The sequence below is a fragment of the Sus scrofa genome, chromosome 3 (assembly GCF_000003025.6).
Source record: "Sus scrofa isolate TJ Tabasco breed Duroc chromosome 3, Sscrofa11.1, whole genome shotgun sequence".
In the NCBI taxonomy this organism is placed as follows: domain Eukaryota; kingdom Metazoa; phylum Chordata; class Mammalia; order Artiodactyla; family Suidae; genus Sus; species Sus scrofa.
In genome coordinates, this window is record NC_010445.4 from 45,214,400 (window position 1) to 45,234,875 (window position 20,476).

Below are 20,476 nucleotides of genomic sequence, written 5' to 3' on the forward strand. Positions count from 1 at the left end.
AGAAGCAGAAGCCCCACAGACTGCCAAAACTAAATATACAGTAAGAGTTCAAAGTTGTTGCATTGAAATTCCCTGTCCATGAGTCCTGGAATTTTGAATTTCATTGACCCAAATGATTTAAAAGCAAACTGGGAGGCCTTATAGTTAGGATGTAAAAAGATTCAAAAGAACTTTTCTCCCATGGAAACAACTAGAAGTTGAACCCAAAGTTGAATAAAAAAAAAAGTTGAATCCAAAATTGAATCATAGATTTCTGAGACTGTGATCCAACATCCTCCCAACTCAACTGACAGGACCAAGACAACTGGGATGGGGGTGGGGCTTGGGCACAATGACCTCAGTCTAATTAAAGCAGCCCCAGCTTAACCTGACCCTAGGTGGAATCTTAACCATCAGCCCCTCACCCTAACCACTGGACAAAAGAAAAGGAAATTAAAAAAAGAAAATAAAATCTGCTATACACAATGTCTACAAAGAAGCAGGAAAATAGAACTCAAAATCTAGGGAAAGCACAAATGGTAAAAGCAGACTTACAGATGACTGGGTTTTAGAATTAACAGATGAGGATTTAAAAACAATTACTATAAATGTGCTTAAGAATTCATAAGAAAAAATGGATAAAATGGGATAAATATAACCCCTGAAAAAGAATTAAAGGAGAATTTTAGAGCTGAAAAATGGACTATTTTAAATATATATATATATGCTATTATTATTGTTATTATTATTTTGCTTTTTAGGGCCGCATCTAAGGCATATGGAAATTCCCGGGCTAGGGGTCCTATCAGAGCTATAGCTGCTAGCCTATGCCACAGCCACAGAAACGTGGGATCCGAGCTGAGGTTGCAACCTACGCCACAGCTCAAGGCAATGCCAGATCCTTAACCCAATGAGTGAGGCCAGGGATTGAACCTGCAACCTCGTGGTTCCTAGTCGGATTTGTTTCTGCTGCACCATTATGGGAACTCCTATTTAAAATATTTTATTTAAGAATTTAAAATATTTAAAAATGAAACAAACCCATTCACTGATAGTCCTAAGAGCAGAATGAACATTTCAGAAAAAGATTACGACACTTGAAAACAGATTCGTATAATTCTAAGTGGGCCAGAGAGAAAAAAGGGAAAAAAAATGAAAGAAACATCAGTGCCCTATGGGATTATAGTAGCAACTTAACATACATGCCATTGGAATCCCAGAAGTCATAGAGGAGGAAAAACAAAATTATAGAAGACATAATGTTTGAAATGTTTCCAGGTTTGATATAAAACATCCCCCACATATTCAAGAAGTGTGATAAAAACCAAATAGATAAATATTAAAACAAAATAAAACAAAAAACCCACACCTAGGTATATCAGTAAAATTGCTTAAAACAAAAGATAGGGAAAAACCTGTAAGCTTAGAGAAAAGTTAATCTCATGCATGGGAAAATGTTAAGAATGATACTGAATTCTTATTAGACATAAGGCAAGAAAGGAAACAATAGGATAATAAATTAATGTAAAATTTGACATAGAGTGAAATTGTCCTTTAAAAATGAAGATGAAATTTAAAATTTTGTTCTGTTTTGTTTTCGTTTTGTCCTTTAAGGGCCGCACCGCAGCATATGGAGGTTCCCAGGCTGGGGTCTAATCAGAGTTGCTGCTGCCAGCCTATGCCAGAGCCACAGCAACGCAGGATCTGAGCCGTGTCTGCAACCCACTGAGCGAGGCAGGGGATGGAAGCCGCAACCTCATGGTTCCTAGTTTCTTTTCTGCTGTGCCACAACGGGAACTCCGACATGCTCTTTTTTTAAATTTCTTTGTCTTTTTTCTTTTTTTTTCTTTTTTCATTTTTGGCTGCCCCATAGCATATGGAGTTCCTAGGCCAAGGATCAGATCCAAGTCACAGTTGTGACCTACGCTATAGCTGCAGAAATGCCAGATCCTTAAGCCACTGTGCTGGGCTGGGAATTGAACCTGTGTCCTAGGGCTCGCAAGTGCTGCAGATCCTATTGCACCACAGCAGGAACTGCAAAACTGGGAGATTTATTTCCATGGACTCTCACTACAAAAAAATCTCTCCCCCAACCCAATTTTCTTTAGTCTCAGAGGATTAATACCAGATACAAACCTTGATCTACAGTTTTATGCAAAATCTCTCTGAAATAATAAAGAAGATGAAGGAATATTTTTTTCCCTCTTATTATGAAGCCAGCATAACCTGATGCCAAAGCCTAACAAGATTATAACAAGAAAATAAAATTAAAGACCAATATCCCTTATGAACATAGATGCAAAAATCCTTAACTAAATGTTCTCATGTCAAATCTATATATATTATGGACATGCATCATAGCCAGTTGGGATTTATCCCAAAAATGCAAGATTGGTTTAACACTCAAAAATCATGAATAAATCAAAATTAATCAACAGAATAAAGGAGAAAAATCATATGATCAATAATGCAGAAAATGACTCAGAAAAAGCCTTTAATAAAATTACAAAATATTCAGAGTTCCTGTCATGGCTCAGTGATTAACAAATCCGACTAGGAACCATGAGGTTGTAGGTTTGATCCCTTGCTTCCTCGGTGGGTTAAGGATCCAGCGTTGCCTTGAGCTGTGGTGTACGTTGCAGATGTGGCTCGGATCCCATGTTGCTGTGGCTCTGATGTAGGCCAGTGGCTACAGCTCCAATTAGACCCCTTGCCTGGGAACCTCCTTATGCCATGGGAGAAGCCCTAGAAATGGCAAAAAGACAAAAAAAAAAAAAATTACAAAATATTCAACATAGTAACTCAAAATAAACTAGGAATAAAAAGGAGCTTCTTCAATCTGATGAAAGATAGCAATGAAACATTTACAATTAACAACACCAAAATACAGAACACTTTCCTCCTAAGACTGAGAAAAAAGCAAGGATGCCCCATTTCATATTTCCTTTTAACGTTCATCAGCAAGTCTTAGCCAATGCAACAAGACAAGAAAAATACATTAAAAAATACAGATTGGTAAGAAATAAGTAAAATATTTCATTTATAGATGACATTATTGAATACTTAGAAAATGTACAACAATGAATTGTTTGTGTACTAAATATGGAACATTTATGTAACACAAATGCAGAAAATTAAAACTTAAAATATGTCATCTGCAATAGTTTTAAAAAATGTTTTAAAAACTTTAGAATAAATTTAATGAAATATGTTCAAGAACTCTATTACTGAAAATTACAAAACATTGTTGGAAGGAATTTTTTAAATGGAGAGATATACCATGTTCATGGATTGTTGAAATGTTAATTCTCCCCAAACTGATATATGGATTTAATGCAATCACAATCAAAATATTAGTTGGCCCCTTTATTACCCAGGAAATGTATAAGCTAACTTTTAAAAACATTTGGAAATACACAGTCCTAAGAATAGCCAAAACAATCTTAAAAGGAATAAAAAATCTGGAGGACCTACATTATCTGGTATAGGATTTACTATACTGGTCAAAACAGAATTGGCAAAATGGTAGGTAGCTACGTGAATGGAATAGAATAGACTAGAAATAAACCCACATTTACATGGTCAATTTATTCTTGATAAAGAAGTCTAAATATTTTAATGGGTAAAAGACAATCTTTTTTAACATGGTGCTTGAACACCTGGATAAAACAATAAGCCTCAACCCCTACCACACAGTATACTCAGAAATTAATCTGAGATAGAACAAAGGCCTAAATGTAAAAGTAAAAATCATATAGCTTCTAGAAGAAAGCATGAGAACATGTCTTTGCAATTTTGGATTAAGCAAAGGCTTCTTAGACAAAACCCAAAGGCACTAACAAAAAATTTTAGGTTAAAAATTTTATTCCATCAAATTAAAAAACTTCATATTCTCAAAAATATTGTGAAGAAAATTAATAGGCTACAAACTGGAGAAAAGCCAAATTCCTGTATTTAAACAACAACAGGACACAGTTTAAAATGGGCAAAAGATTCAAGCAGATACTTCACAAAACGAAAGGAAAAACCAAAACGCAGCCAAAAGAGTGCCCAACACCATTAAATATCAGGAAAATGAAAATTAATATACAATAAGATACTGCTACAGCTAAATTAAAAGACTGACAACAACAAATGTCAGTGAGGATATGGAACAATGGAACTCTTACACATTACAAGTGGAGTTGTAAAATGGTACAGTAGTGTTTGGGGAACTGTTTATGGCAGTTTCTTAATTAAGTAAATGCCTACTATAGCATTCATTAATCCCACTCCCAAGTATTTATCAAGAGAAATGAAAACCTATATCAAAAAAAAATGTATAAAAATGATCTTGCCAATCTTATTCATAATAACACCAATGCATCACATCCCAAATGCCCATCAACAGGAGATTAAACAGTTTTTTCCATACAAATTCATTTAATGCAGACAAAATTAAAAGTAAGTCTTAAGTCTTCAGTAATTTTTTTCTTCCCACGGGTGAGTAGAAATAAGACATGGTAATACCTATGGAATGATGCATCTAAAGTCAGCTGGAGGTAGCAAGGCCAATTTCTGGAGTCTGCCCAAAGGAATTGGACTCCTAGCAGAGTCCTAGAGAAATCAGCATTTGAAAGGGAGAGGGAATTGGGAGAGTTCAGCAGAGATCTATACAATGAAATACTATTCAGAAAAAAAAAAGGAAAAGCTGAACTACAGAATATCTCATAAACATAATGCAGAACAAAGGATCCAGTCTATCTGCTTTCATTCCTAGGAAACTCTGGAACAGGCAACCTGGGCAGTGGTAATAAGGTCAGAACCTTGGTTGGTGAAGGGGAGGGATGAAAAGAAAAGGGACTGAGGGAAATCTCTTAGGTAATGAATGGGGTGTGCCTTACACAATCTACCATTCCATTTATCAAAACTCATTGAATTGCACTATTGCCATCTGTGCATTTCAATGTATGTAAAATAGACCTCAAATTTTTTTTTAAGAGAAAAATAAAGAAAGAAAAGCAATTTGGTGAGAGCCAACATGTGATTGCCAACAATTTCTTTTGTCAGGTAAGAATAACAAAATTACTACTACTATTATTTTATTTAAATGATAATTTTCAGCCCCTAAAGAGTAGTACTATCCTAATAATTATTTTCATTATGACAAACTCAATATATTTTGTTTCCCTCATTTTGCCACAGAGAGGTCAACTATTTTCCTAGATAAGTTCTCGGTGGGGGCTTATGGAAAACAGGATCTCAGGTCAACAAGGACTGGAAAAGATCCTTCAAATAAAGTGAAGTATTGTCATTAGATGAAACAGTGGCAGGCAGACTCTTCAGCGTGAGAAGAGACAGACCATGGATGGCTCAAGTGAAATGGGACTCAACAAGCAGAAGGTCCGGGGAGACCACTGACCTGGGGTCAAATGAACTCAGAATGCATCCTATCAAGATCCTATCAAGACATCATGTCCTCTTTTCTTTTCTTTTTTTCTTTCTTTCTTTCTTTTTTTTTTTTTTTTTTTGGTCTTTTTGCCTTTTCTAGGGCCACTCCCACAGCATATGGAGATTCCCAGGCTAGGGGTCAAATCGGAGCTGTAGCCGCCCAGCCTACCCCAGAGCCACAGCAACGCAGGATCCGAGCCGGAACTGCGACCTGCACCACAGCTCACGGCAACACCGGATCGTCGACCCACTGAGCAAGGCCAGGGATCGAACCCGCAACCTCATGGTTCCTAGTCGGATTCGTTAACCACTGTGCCACGACAGGAACTCCCATGTCCTCTTTTTCAAAAATCATAGTCAAAGCTCACTTCTGGAGAATGAGTGTACTCTTCCCTACTCTCCCGCTAGGCACAACTACAACCCCTGAACATTAGATATGAAACAAACATAAGAAGACTCTGAAAGATGAGGAGATGATTGCCTAGGGACTTTAGGACCTCAGGAGTGACACAGTGGTGAATTCCCTGGGTTTTCTTTCCCTTCCCTTTCTTTCTCTCTCTCTCTTTTTTTTTCTGGCTGCACCTACAATATATGGAAGTTCCCAGGCTAGGGGTAGAACTGGAGCTACAGCTGCCAGCCTGCACCACAGCCAGAGCAACAGTAGATCCGAGCTGTGTCTATGACATACACCACAGCTCCTGACAATGCTAGATCCTTTAACCCACTGAGCAAGGCCAGAGGTTGAATCAGTGTCCTCATGTATACTACTTGGGTTCATTACTGCTGAGCCACAAAAGGAACGCCTCTCTTGACCTCATATATCCCACACTCAGAGCTAAAGAAACTGGCAACCCAGGAACATCAATGGATGCAGACAAAACTCTCAACAAAATCTGCTCTTCCTCCCAGGAAAGGGGCAGCCTAATAGGACAGACAACTTTTAGATAATAGAGGCTCTATTCTAGCCAAATACCCTAGAAAAATTGTGGCCCCCACCACCACCCATGCCTTTCAGGCTGAGTGGGCTGCTTGGTCTTCCACCCTCATTTGGATGTAATGGGGTCTATAAATAACAAATGCAAATGCTGGCAAGGATGTGGAAAAAAGGGAACCCTAGCACATTTTTGATGGAATTGTAAATTGGTGCATCCACTATGGAAAACAGCACAGAGGTTTCTCAAAAAAAAAAAAAAAAAAAAACTAAAAATAGAACTACCAGCAATTCCACTGCTGGATATATAAATGTGAAGAAAATGAAAATATTAATTGAAAAGATACATGCACCTCAATGTTCATAGTGTTATTTATAATAGTTATAATATGGAAGCAATCTAAGTGTCCATCAATAGATGAATGGATAAAGATATATGTATGTATGTGTGTATATATATATATCACATCTTCCATATCTACATCTATGTCTCTCTCTATATATACTCAGCCACAAAAAAGAATGAAATTCTGCCATTTGCAATAATGTGGATAAACCAAAAGAGTATTTATGCTTAGTGAAATAAATGTCAGAGAACGACAAGTACTCTATATTATCACTTATATGTGGAACCTAAAAAAATAAACCAAATTAATTTATAAGCAAAACAGAAACAGACTACAGATATAGAGAATGAAATAGTGTTTACCAATGGGGAGTGGGAAGGGGAGAAGGGTAAGATAGGGGTGGGGGATTAAGAGAGACAAACTACTGTGTATAAAATAAACAAGCAACGAGAATATATTGCACAGCCCAGGGAAATATAGTCATTATGTGGTAATAACTTCAAATGGAGTAAAATCTAAAAAAATATTGAACCACTATGTTATACACTTGAAACCAATATAATGTTTTAAATCAACTATACTTCTATAAAACACAGAAAAAGAAAATGAAATGATCACAATAAAAATTCAGTGGATAGCCTCAACACCAGAATGGAGGAGACAGAGGAAAAAATTAGTGAACTGGAAGGCAGAATGATAGACATCTGAACAATAGAGAGAAAATATACTGAAAGAAAAAAATGAAGAGAGCCTCAGGGTCCTGTGTGGTTATAACAAAAGATCTAACTTAAATGTCATCGAATTCTTGTGGAAAAAGAAGAGAAACTGAATGAAATGACTGGGAATTCCCCGTTTTGGCAAAAGACATAAACTAACAAATTTAAATTTAACTAAAAAGCTGATCGAAACTCAACCAGAATATATTCAAAGAAATCCACATCACAGCACATCACCATTAATCTCCTGAAAACTAAAGACAAAAAAAAAAAATCTTGAAAGCAGAGACAGAGAAATGATGCTTATTCATAAGGGGAAAAAACAGTTTTAATGACAGTAGAGTCTCATTAGAAACCATGAAGCCTAGAAACACTTTCAGGTACCGAAAGAAAAGAACTCTCAACCCAGAATCCTATATCCGGTGAAACCACGCTGCTATTTTCAGATGACATGTTTGTCTATATAGAAAATTCCAGGAATCTACAAGAACTCCTAGGATTAATAACATAAGTTCAGAAGAGCTGTAGGATATAAAATCAACATATAAAAATCAATTGTATTTCCATATACTAGCAATGGACATGTGGACACTTGAAACCAAATGTGCAACTCCATTTGCAATCACTCAAAAAAAGGAAGTAATTAAGTGTAAGTCTCACAAAACATGTACAGGTCTTATGCGCCACAAACTATAACATGATGATCAAAGAAACAAATGAGAGCTATATAAATGGAGAGATAACACCATATTCATAGATTAGAGGATTCAGTGTAGTATTGATGTAATTTCTCCAAAAATCAATACACAGGTTTAACATAATTTCTATCAAAATCCCAGAAAGATTTTTTGGTATAGACAAGACTATTCTAATAGTTACATGAAAAGGCAAAGAATTAGAATAACTAAAACTATATTGAAAAAGAATAAAGTTTAGGTAACTAAAGTAATCAAGACTGACCATATGGTATCAGCAGATAAATACATAGATCAAAAGGAGCATGCAGAAATACAACAACACATAGATGCCCAAATGATTTTCGACCAAATCATTAAAGCCATTCAATGGAGAAAATATAATCTTTCAACAAACTGCTACTAGAGAAAGCGGATATCCACAGATAAAAGAAAGAAAAGAAAGAAGGAAGGAAGGAAAGAAGAAAGAAAGAAAGAGAGAGAGAGAGAAAGAGAAAGAAAGAAAGAGAGAGAGAGAAAGAAAGAAAGAAAGAAAGAAAAAGAAAAAGAAAGAAAAGGAAAGAAGGAAGGAAAAAGAAAGGAAAAAGAAAGAAAAAAGAAAGAAGGAAGGAAGGGAAAGAAGGAATCTCAATCTTACTCTCCTACCTTATACAAAAATTAACTCAAAATTGATGGTGGACTTTAAAATGTAGAAGTTTAAAATTTTTAGAAATGAAACACAGGATAAAATCTTAAGGACCTAGGTAATAAGTGAAAAGTTCTGAGACTTGTCACCACAAGTACAATCCATAAAAGAAAAAGTTGATAAACTAGATTTCATCAAAACTAAATTTGTACACTGTAAAAGACTATTTTAAGAGGATAAAAGGATTTTAATCAATGGTTAAAAAAATCCAATTAAACATGGGCAAAAGACGTGAACAGATATTTCACCAAAGAGGTTATAGAGATGGCATAGAAACTCATGAAAATATATTCAAGGTCATCAGCCATTAGGGAAATACAAATGAAAACCACAATGAAATATTATTATGTATCTACTTGAGGGGTTAAATACAAGATAGTGACACCACCAAATGCTGGAGAGGATGGGAATAACTGGATCACTCCCCCATTGCTGGGGGAGATGTAAAAGGTTATAATCATTCTGAAAGACAGTTTTGTTTTAGGAAGTTCTTAGAAAAAAATCAACATCCATCCACCACAGGATCCAAACATGGCCATCCTGGGCATTTGATCTAGAGAAATTGAAACTTACATTCATACCAAAACCTGAACACAAATGTTAACAGCTTTATTCTTTAGGATCAAAACTAGGAAAACCCCAGATGTCATTTAAGGAGTGAATGGTTAAATAACCCTCGAGGCATCCATACGTGGAATACCACAGCACTAAAAAGAAAACCAGCCAGCAATATGTCAGCATCTTGGATGACTCTCCAGAAGAGTTTGCTGAGTGGAAAAAGCCAGTCCCCAGAGGTTGCAGTATTATGCGATTCCCCTTAATACCACATTCTTAAACAGACAACATTATAGTGATGGAGAACAGATTGGTTGTTGCTAAGGATTAAAGGGGAGGTGGGGAAAGGGGAAGAGGGTTTGGCTAGAGAGACACCACAGGAGGAACCCTTGTGGTGAGGAAGACACCCTGTATCTTCACTGTATCGCTTGTCAAGATCCTGGGTGTGACATTGTGCTCGAATTCTGCAGACAATACCATTGGGGGAGACTAGGTAAAGGGACACGCAATAGCTCTGTATTATTATTTACAACTGCATTTGAATCTATGATTCTCGCGAAATAAAAAGTTCAATTGAAAAATAAAACTCTCAGGTAATTCCCTGGTGCGCTTTCACCTCTGCAACCTGGGTTCCATCCCTGGTCTGGGAACTGATATTCACACTGCACACCACAGACAAAAAAGTAAAATACCCCCCCCCCCCATAATTGTAGTCAGATGGTTCTCCAGGTAGGTTTTTGTTTGTTTGTTTGTTTTGTTTTTGTCTTTTTTTGCCATTTCTTGGGCCACTCCCATGGCATATGGAGGTTCCCAGGCTAGGGGTTGAATCGAAGCTGTAGACGCCGGCCTACACCACATCTCACAGCAATGCCGGATCCATAAGCCACTGAGCAAGGCCAGGGATCGAACCCAATACCTCATGGTTCCTAGTCAGATTCATTAACCACTGAGCCACGAAGGGAACTCCTCAGGGTAGGTTTTAAGAAAGGCATTTTATATAAGTGCAGTAGGAAATTCTCTTTTTTAAAAATCTGTCTTCTTTTTACATGGAGCAAAATGTATGCAGAAGTACAAACAGCAAGTATACATCAGCTTGCTGAACTATTACAAAATGAATACATACTTGTAACCATCACCCAGATTAAGAAATAGGACACCTGTATCCCAAGAGACTGCAAAAAGTCACACACTTGAGCTGGCATTTTTTTTCTTGCATTGTCTCAGCAGTAGCCAATCAGATGAACAGAATTACTGCCTGGTTGGTATAAGGCATCACATCTGTGATGTGAAGAACCAGCTGTCCAGGGAAAGAGGAGACAGAGGAATATTGGTTTTTTATTGAACTGTGGGTTCTCACAAGTGAGTCCTGTCCCTTCTCTGTCCTTTAAGATGAGGTCACCCCTACTAGCTACCTTTCTGTGGTTTACTGAATACCAAGTACTTAGAGTGCCCCAGAGAAGAGAAATGGAATAGAACACAGCAACATCTGATCTCTAAAATTAAAGGAAAAGAGCAAACTTACTATCAGAGAGAGAAAAGCAACTATGGACACATTTTATTTTATGAAAAGAATGGAGTTCTAACTACACTGCTAATTTCTACCAAAGTGGATGCACGAGGGATCATTTCTGTTTCAAGTTCAGTAATTCATTTAAATTTTCTTATTATGGAGTCATAATAAAACCCACCTTGTCTTTAACTGTGAGTGAGGTCTTTCCTGTTGGTTTGACCTGCTGAATTTCACCTCTTAAAAAGTCTTTTTTTGGGTGTAACACAGCTACTCTTAGGAACATATTTCAAAGAATGGAAATTCTTACTGTGCATCCTGAAGTGAAGGGATGAATTCACTCAAGACTCATGGAGAAGGGTGCCCTAATTTCCCAGCACTTCAAATACCTCCCCCAAAAAGCCTGGGATAATGCAGCTGCCAGAACTCAGAGACTGGAGCTCAACAAAACAAGTTGCTCTCTCCTGCAGTTATAACAAGCTATCCTTGAATGAAGGAAATGGAATGAGCCTGGCTCTCCCAGACACACAAAGCCGTACTGTAAGGCAAAGCATGAGGGTCGACCAGATGGCTGCCACGAGAAACCAGGATTGCAGAGGTGGTGACCTTAGGGACCACTTTACTGACCAAAGTGAAGAAACACATCCCACTTGTATTTTCTTAACCTCAGTTGAATGGCCTGCATTTATCAGTTCAACAATGTATTTTATGACACTGAAGAGCAGACTTGGGCCAGAGAAGAAGGGGAGGAGGAAGGAAAAAGAGATTTCCCCTTTTCTTAGAGGTACTTTGTTGGGACTGATAGTTTTTCTGTCCCTCTGTTTGAGGGTCTCTGGCTCTGGGAAAAGTAGGTGGACCAGGACACACTCATATTTTAGTTCCTGCCATCTCTTGGAGGTGAACCAGGGATTCTACAGAAATGAAAGGAAGTTAGAACGAGTTTTGGGGATGCTTTCAAATTGAAACAAAGAAAAATTTTTAAATTTGATTCAATTGCATTCCCTGGATGACCACTCCATTGCACTGTCACTTCCATTACAACCATACCAGCTTCTCCACCCAGCCTGGAGGACACAGCTAAGAGTTCTCAAAACCGCATCATTTGCTCATAGCCAAGTCAGATGGGCTGTACTTGGTGGATTGGATGGGGTTGGGGGACCAGAGAAGTTCAAAGGAGCCAAGTAGCATCCTAGCTTTGGGGTCTGGTGTCTGCACATTCTTACCAAGCCCATTTCCTAAGAATAAATCAATGTGTTAGTGGCTCCATCTATTCAGAACTACTTGAATGACCCATTGATCATGGGGCTTGACTGTTTTCCCTCCTCAATGATTTGACTATTTGATTGACTAAACTGAAACTGAAACCCAAACCTTAATGGTTGGTTTAGACTTGAGCAAATACAGAGTAAGAGCCAAGTTCACTTGCCATGCACAGGTTCCCAGGCTCTCCTTGCTGCAGCTAGATCTTGGAGCAGTTCTCACTCAGGGAGAAAAAGAAGGGTTCCTTTTACTGGGGTGAACTAAGGCCATTAGGTGCTGGGTCTGCCCCTGTGACCACTTGCTGGCAAGGGTAAAAAACAGGACTTGGGCTGGTGCTGGTGAATCTGAGCATCACCCTAGCACACAAAAAGTGAAAGTGGTTGGTCTAGAGGCATGGGAGAAGGACTCAGGTGCCAAAAGGTGCCAGTCAACTGCTGCTCCAACAGAAACAGTGCACTCAGGAAGGAACTGGCCGGTCACGACTCAAACCGGACATCAAGGAAACGTCTGAGTGAAGGACTAACAGCTGTGGGTGTAACATGATCAAAAAGACTGCAGAGATGTCAAGATTGATTGGACATGGTCATGATCAGTATTTATTTTCTTTCTTCCTAAACAGGTCTCCGGCTTTTAACACTGTTGCTCTTACAGGCAATTTCCCATGCCCTCTGGGAGGTGGAGAGGATGGTCCCCCTGGCCACAGTGCTGGGTTTTGCAGCCCTCCCTCGCTCCCCTGCAGGTCCTTTCCAACCTGCAGTCTCACATGGTTCCATCCTTTGGGCTCAGGGCAGGAAACAGAACCTGATTCAACATTTTGCTCAGTATTATTTTCACCACGCTGAATAGGGTCTTTTTTGATCTGCAACCCACAGCTGGGCTGTGATTCTCTCAGCACACACAGACTGAAAAGCTTCCTCCCGTGTGGATTTCCTAGTGTGAGCTGACCACACATCCATATGCACTCACTTCTCCGATTGTCCCCAAGAACCACTGTTCCAATGGAGGCGGGGGTGGGGGGTGGGGGGGTGCAGGGCAGGCCGGACAGCTGTGCCCAGGAGTTCAGGGAGCAAACACTCCACACTCCAATGTGAAAAATGAGGCTGCTCCAAAACTCAGTTATCTTTAGGGGCTGGTGTAAAATAAGGTTGAAGATTACTCAGTGCCAAATATTCATTTACATTAAAATACATCTTTAGGAGTTCCCCTGGTGGCGCAGTGGTTAACGAATCCAACTAGGAACCATGAGATTGTGGGTTCAATCCCTGGCCTTGCTCAGTGGGTTAAGGATCTGGCATTGCTGTGAGCTGTGGTGTAGGTCACAGATGCGGCTCGGATCCTGCAGTTGCTGTGACTCTGGCATAGGCTGACGGCTCCAGATCCGTTTAGACCCCTAGCCTGAGAACCTCCATATGCCATAGGAAATGGCCCTAGAAAAGGCAAAAAGACAAAAAAAAAAAAAAAAAAGAAAAAAGAAAAAATCTTTATAGGACTTCCCTTGTGGCACAGCAGGTTAAGGATCCAACGTTGTCTCTTGTCACCACAGTGGCTTGTGTTGCTGCTGTGGTGAGGGTTCGATCCTTGGCCCTGGGAACTTCCACATGCACTGGAAGCGGACAAAAAAAAAAAAAAAAAAAAAAAAAAAGTCATTTTAAAAGCCTGAAGTTTTTCTTTTGTTTTATTGTCTTTTTAAAAGCCACATAAAGTTGGTTTTAGGGGAGATACACCACTGTTAATTGTTAGGTTATTTTGAAAGGTTTTCCTCCTTAAAATGAGACTCAACCAATGGCTACTCCTTAATGCTGATAATTATCTAAAGTAAAGTAAATATAAATGTCTAGGTTAATGAAGACTGAAACAGGATAATGCCTGGATAGTAAATTTTCCAAGAACAAAGCACACAATTATTCTATACACACCCCCTGCAAAAGTACTTAATGGGGGAGGCACAGAAACCTTTTACTTGGGGACCTTGTTATAATGGAGCCCTGAAGGTACCACCTCTGGACAACCTTCAAGCCAAGGTCCCAGAATGAGAGCACAAAGGTAGAGGTGGCTCATCCAATAATTCAGGCCTGGGAACACTGGAACAGCAGGGAACCAGAATCTGGAAGCCTCACCTTAACCTTTCCCTATAGCAGCTGCAAGTCAGCCTCAGACTCCCCATCTGTCAAGTGGGTTAGCAGCTATTCCCACTCAGGGGTGCTCGTGGGGATTACCCAGGATCATGAATGTAGACCAGCTCTGTCAACACTGGAGCTCCAGACAAAGAAAGCAGTTAGTTATCAGAACCAGGGAGGGCTTGGGAGACTGACTTGCATTTTGAAAAGCATTTCAAAAATGATACAGGAGTTCCCGTCATGGCTCAGTGGTTAACGAATCCGACTAGGAACCATGAGGTTGTGGGTTCGATCCCTGGCCTTGCTCAGTGGGTTAAGGATTCGGCGTTGCTGTGAGCTGTGGTGTAGCTCCAGATGTGGCTTGGATCCCGTGTTGCTGTGGCTCTAGCGTAGGCCAGTGGCTACAGCTCTGATTTGACCCTTAGCCTGGGAACCTCCATATGCCGTGGGAGCGGCCCAAGAAATGGCAAAAAGACCAAAAAAAAAAAAAAAAGATACAAATGAACTTATTTATGCAAAAGAAATAGGCCCACAGACACAGAAAGCAAATAAATATATAGTTACCAAAGGGGAAGGACTCGGGGGTGGGGGGGATGGATGGATCTGGGGGTTTGGGATTGGCAAAGGCACACTTTTGTATATGGAATGGATGGTAAATGGGGACCTGCTCTATAGTACATGAAAATCTACTCAATGTTCTGTGATAACTTAAGTAGGAGTGGATGTGTGTATATGTATGGCAGAATCACTGCCGTACAGCAGAAATTAACACAACATTGTCAACAACTATACTTCAATAAAATTAAATTAAAAACAAAAGAAAACTAAACCCAAACTCCATCTCTTGTGACCCTCAGTTGGACCAACTGGCACTTGCTTTCAGAGTATGTGGACGGATCTTACCCAAGCTAGGACATTAGTCAGGACTTTTTTTTAAAAAATTATTTTTTATTAAAGTATAGTTGATTTACAATGTTGTGCCAATTTCTGCTGTACAGCAAAGTGACTCAGTCATATATATATATGTGTGTGTGTGTGTGTGTGTATACATACATATATATACATACACACACACACACACACACACACACACACACACACACACACACATATATATGCTAATCTCAAACTCCCAATCTATCTCACTTCCTCCCTTCTCCCCCTTGGTAACCACAAGTCTGTTCTCTATGTCTGAGTCTCTTTTATACATAGGTTCATTTGTCATATTTTAGACTCCACATATAAGTTATATCATATGGCATTTGTCTTTCTCTTTCTAATTTACTTCACTTAGTATTAGAATCTCTAGTTGTATCCATGTTGCTGCAAATGCCATTATTTTGTTCTTTTTTATGGCTGAGTAGTATTCCATTGTATATATGTACCACATCCTCTTAATCCATTCATCTGTCAATGGACATTTAGGTTGTTTCCATGTCTTGGCTACTGTGAATAGTGCTGCTATGAACAAAAGGATACATATATCATTTTGAATTGTAGTTTTGTCTGGATATATGTCCAGGAGTAGGATTGCTGGATCATATGGTAGTTCTATATTTAGTTTTCTGAGGAACTTCCATACTGTTTTCCACAGTGGTTGTACTAATTTACATTCCCACCAACAGGGTAGGAGGGCTCCCTTTTCTCTACACCCTCTCTAGAATTTGTTAATTGTAGACTTAATAACTATGGCCATTCTGATTGGTGTGAGGTGATACCTCATTGTAGTTTTGATTTGCATTTCTCTAGTAATTAGTCATGTTGCACTTCTTTTTATGTACATATTGGCCATCTATATGTCTTACTTTGAGAAATGTCTCTTTGGGTTTTCTGCCCATTTTTCAACTGGGTTGTTTTGTTTTTTGTTGTTGGGTTGTATGAGTTATCTGTATATTTTGGAGATTAAGCCTTTGTTGGTTGCATTGTTTACAAATTTTTTTCTCCCATCCTGTAGGTTGTTTTTTCATTTTGTTTATGGTTTCCTTTATGCAAAAGCTTCTGAGTTTGATTAGGTCCCATTTGTTTATTTTTGTTTTTATTTCTATTGCTTTGGGAGACTGACCTAAGAAAACGCTGGTACAATTTATATCAGAGAAATGTTTTACCTATGTTCTCTTCAAGGAATTTTATGGTGTCATGTCTTATGTTTAAGTCTTTAAGCCATTTTGAGTTTATTTTTGTACATGGTGTGAGGGTGTGTTCTAATTTCATTGATTTATATGCAGATATCCAATTTTCCCAGCACCACTTGCTAAAAAGACCGTCTCTTTCCCATTTTATATTATTGCCTCCTTTGTCAAAGATTAATTTACAGTAGATGTCTGGATTTATTTCTGGGATCTCTGTTCTGTTCCATTAATCTGTATGTGTGTTTTTGTATCAATACCATGCTGTTCTTGGTATTGCAGTATTTTTGAAGTCTTGGAGAGTAATACTTCCTGCCTTGTTTATTTTCCTTGGGATTGATTTGGCAATTCTGGGTCTCCTATAGTTCCATGTTAATTTTTGGATTATTTGTTCTAGTTCTGTGAAAAAATGTCATGGGTAATTTGACAGGGATCACATTAAGTCTGTAGATTCCTTAGGGTTTTATGGCCATTTAAAAAATATTAGCTTTTTTTTTTTACACATTCAGTTTCATTTCTAGTTATCGGTCTGTTCAAATCATCTATTTTTTTCTTGATTCAATTTTGGTAGGCTGTATATTTCTAGAAGGTTGTCTATTTCTTCTAGGTTGTCAAATTTGTTGGCATATAATTGTTCATAGTATTCTCTTGTTCTTTTTTTTAATGTCTGCACTATCAGTTGAGATTTCTCCCTTTTCATTTCTTATGTTGTTGATTTGTGTTTTCTCTCTTTCTTCTTGGTCAGTCTGGCCAGAGGTTCATCCATTTGGTTTACCCTTTCAAAGAATGAGCTCTTAGTTTCATTGATTTTTTTTCTATTGTTTTTTTAAATCTCTATTTTATTGATTTCCTCTCTGGTCTTTATGATTTCCTGCCTTCTGCTGAATTTGAGTTTTGCTTATTCTCCTTTTTTCTAATTCTCTTATGTGGTAGGTATATTGTTGATTCGAGATTTTCTTGTTTTTTGAGGAAGGCCCAGGCAGGCCTCTCTGAAGCTTCTGAACTCAAGTCCTTTGAGTGCTCCGTGGTGCTCATATGGACAAGTAAGACTACAAATGGGTGATGCTCCATGTAATCCACCTTTGCTTGGGATTAGAAGTTCTGGATTCTGTGCTCAGCTAGAATCTTGGGCAGTCATTTCACTTTTCTGTTTCTTAGCTTTACCCATTTATCACATGGGAATTATATTAGCCTTACTTACCTTGAAAATCTTTATGAGAATGGAATGTGATTTTTTTAAGAATAAATATATGCATTGCTAATTATCCTTAGACTGGAGCTTCAGCATAACTCTTGGGTACTCTGAAAAGTTTTATTATTTACAACCAGCCCAGACTGATGGCTATTCCCCAATGCTGACATTTTTAAATAAACTTTTTATTTTAGAATGTATTTTGATTTGGAGAAAATTTCCAAAAGAGAGTTCCCATACTGACATCTTATATAAGTATGGTCCATTGTCAGAATAAAGAAGCCAATATTAGTACATTAATATTAACAAATAGAGACTTTATTCAGGCATCACCAGTGTTCTACTAATGTCCTTTTCTATTCCAGGACTCCATCCGGGTACCACATTGCATCCAGTCATCACATCTCCTTGGTTGTCTCTGGTTGGCGATGGCTTCTCAGTCCTTCCTTGTCTTTCACTGATTGACAGACTAAGGAGTATGAGTCAGGTACTGTGTGGACCATCCCTCAATTTGGTTTTGTCTGACGTGTTTTTCTCATGATTGGACTGGGGCTATGGGTGTTTCAGAAGAGTGAAGTGCTCTTCTTTTCACATCATATTAGAAGTACCCATGTCATCAACATGAATTATCACTGATATTAAATGTAATCACTTGGTTAGGGTGGGATTGACTAGATTTTTCCACTGTAAAGGAACTCTTCTCACTTTCCATATTCTAGTCTTTAAAATAAAAGGAAGTCACTAAGGCCAACCCATACCACAGGGAAGGAAATTAAGTTTCACCTCCTGAAGTGGGGAGTATCTACACATACCATTTGGAATTCTTCTTTGAGGAAGACCTGTCTCTTTTACCCCAATTTATTTGTTTAATTATTTACTTATATCATTATGGGCTTGTGTTTAATTATTTTATACTTTGAGTTATAATCCAATACTATGTTATCTATTTTGTCACTCAAAGTGTTCCATCTTCGGCCACTGGGAGCTCATTCAGTTAGCTCCTTCCCACATCCCTTGGACATACTCCTACAATTGTGAGGGGTTTTCTGTTGTTGTTGTTGTTGTTTTGGTTTTGTACATTCTGACTTTCTAGTTCTAGAAGATGTTCCAAGTTCATCTCATATATTTATTGCCCCAACCCTAGAGACAATCATTTCTCCAAGGACCCTCGTTCCTTTTTTGGGAAAACATCATAAACGAAGAACTGGGTACTGGGTGGGTTTTTTGTTACTGGCTGATGCTGATTTCTATCCAAATAAAATAAATGATAACATTGAGAATCAGAGAGATAGGGGTTTTTTCCACTTGTATTACTTTGGGCAGGTTACTATGCCATGTTGGGTCTCAGTTTCTTCATCTACATGTAAGAATAATGAAAATCACTTAAAGGGCTGTTGGGAAGTAAGTCAGATAACATTGAGGAACTTTATATATCTGATACTAGAGGGCTGGTATTCCTTTTTTTAAAAAAAAAACTTTAAAGCATCAATGATCTGACAAAACAATAATGCAGAAAATTAAGAAAAATGGGAACCAAGAGAAACAAATAAGTAAGAAAATTGCATTTGCCTTGAAAGCATTTGCCATTTACAGCAAATCAGAATTTTCACTTGACAGCTTCATGGTAATTGGGGTGGGGTAGGGAGTGATGATTAGTCAAAACCAGGGCCAGCACTGGGCAAGAAATTTCAAAGACAGTAAGCTATGATGCCAAAGAGCTATAACTTTGTGTGTGTGTGTGGCGGGGGGGCGGGGGGCGGTTTAAAGAAATTGCTGCCCTTATTTGAATTCTCTGAGTCTTCTAGGCAACCTCAAATCTTAAATTTGGTTTAAGGTGGATCTCAAACTGAGAGTCCCTTCAGATGCCTTGCAAGGGGAAGAAGATACCTTCAATGTGGCCTTCATATAAATCTTACAAATCATGTTGTCATAACAATGACTAACACACACCTAAGATAGCTTGAGCACTTGGGCCCAGCAGACACCATATGGAGCAGAAGAACCATCTAGCTGAGCCCTGTCCAGAATGCAGAATAATGAGAAAGGAGAAATGGCTGTTGTTTCAAGCTACTAAATTTGAGGGTCATTTGTTACATAGCAATAGACAACTGAAGCATCTTTATACCTGCTCTTCTTCATATAATTATCTCCTGAAAAGGAAAAAGACTCTTCAAGATTCTTGCAAGTCCACTATAATCTTGCTCCAATAGACTTCTGCAGGTTTTTCTATCATTTGAGACTTCAACCAAACTGGTCTTTTCACTGTTTTTAACATGTCTTTCCTAAGCACTCTTGTTTCCATGATTTTGCTGAGTTCACCAACCCTGTCTGAAGGCTCATCTGCATTTCCTCCTCTTCAACTGAACTACCACCTCCGCATCGAATTTTTCCCTCTTCAAGGTCTAGCAAAGAATGCTATTAACTTCCACGTGGCCTCTCCTCTGAGCTCTGAACTTATTCTTATGGATAAGTTCACTGAAAAGATCCAAACCCTTGTGTTGCTTTTTGTGTTTTTAAAGGTCGTTTCAGATTCCCAGCTCTCTTGAATGCAGAGACTGAGGATATACCTGCTGGTGTTTCAGGCATGTAATAGCAGGTCTAGAAAAGCAGAAGAACCTAGAAAATGTGTTGTATAGATGATTATGCTGTTTTACATCTTTTTCTTTTCTCATCTCTTCTCTTCTTTTCTTTTTTCTTTTTGGGTCTTCACCTGTGGCATATGGAAGTTCCTGGCTAGGGGTTGAATCAGAGCTGCAGCTGCCTACCCAAGTCGCAGCCACAGGAATGCTGGATCTGAGATACATTTGTAACCAATGACATAGCTTGCAGCAACACTGGATCCTTAACCCACTGAACAAGAGCAGGGATCAAATGTGCACCCTCACAGACACTATGTTGGTGGTTTTTGTTTATTTTGTTTTTTTTGCTTATTTTTA

General features: G+C 38.4%; 1 protein-coding gene across 4 annotated transcripts in view; it reads right to left on the minus strand.

Annotated features, from left to right (window-relative positions):
• Positions 1-20,476, minus strand: part of ACOXL (acyl-CoA oxidase like) — a 360,188-nt gene that overhangs the window by 11,525 nt on the left and 328,187 nt on the right. The gene's annotated exons all lie outside the window — the stretch shown is intronic.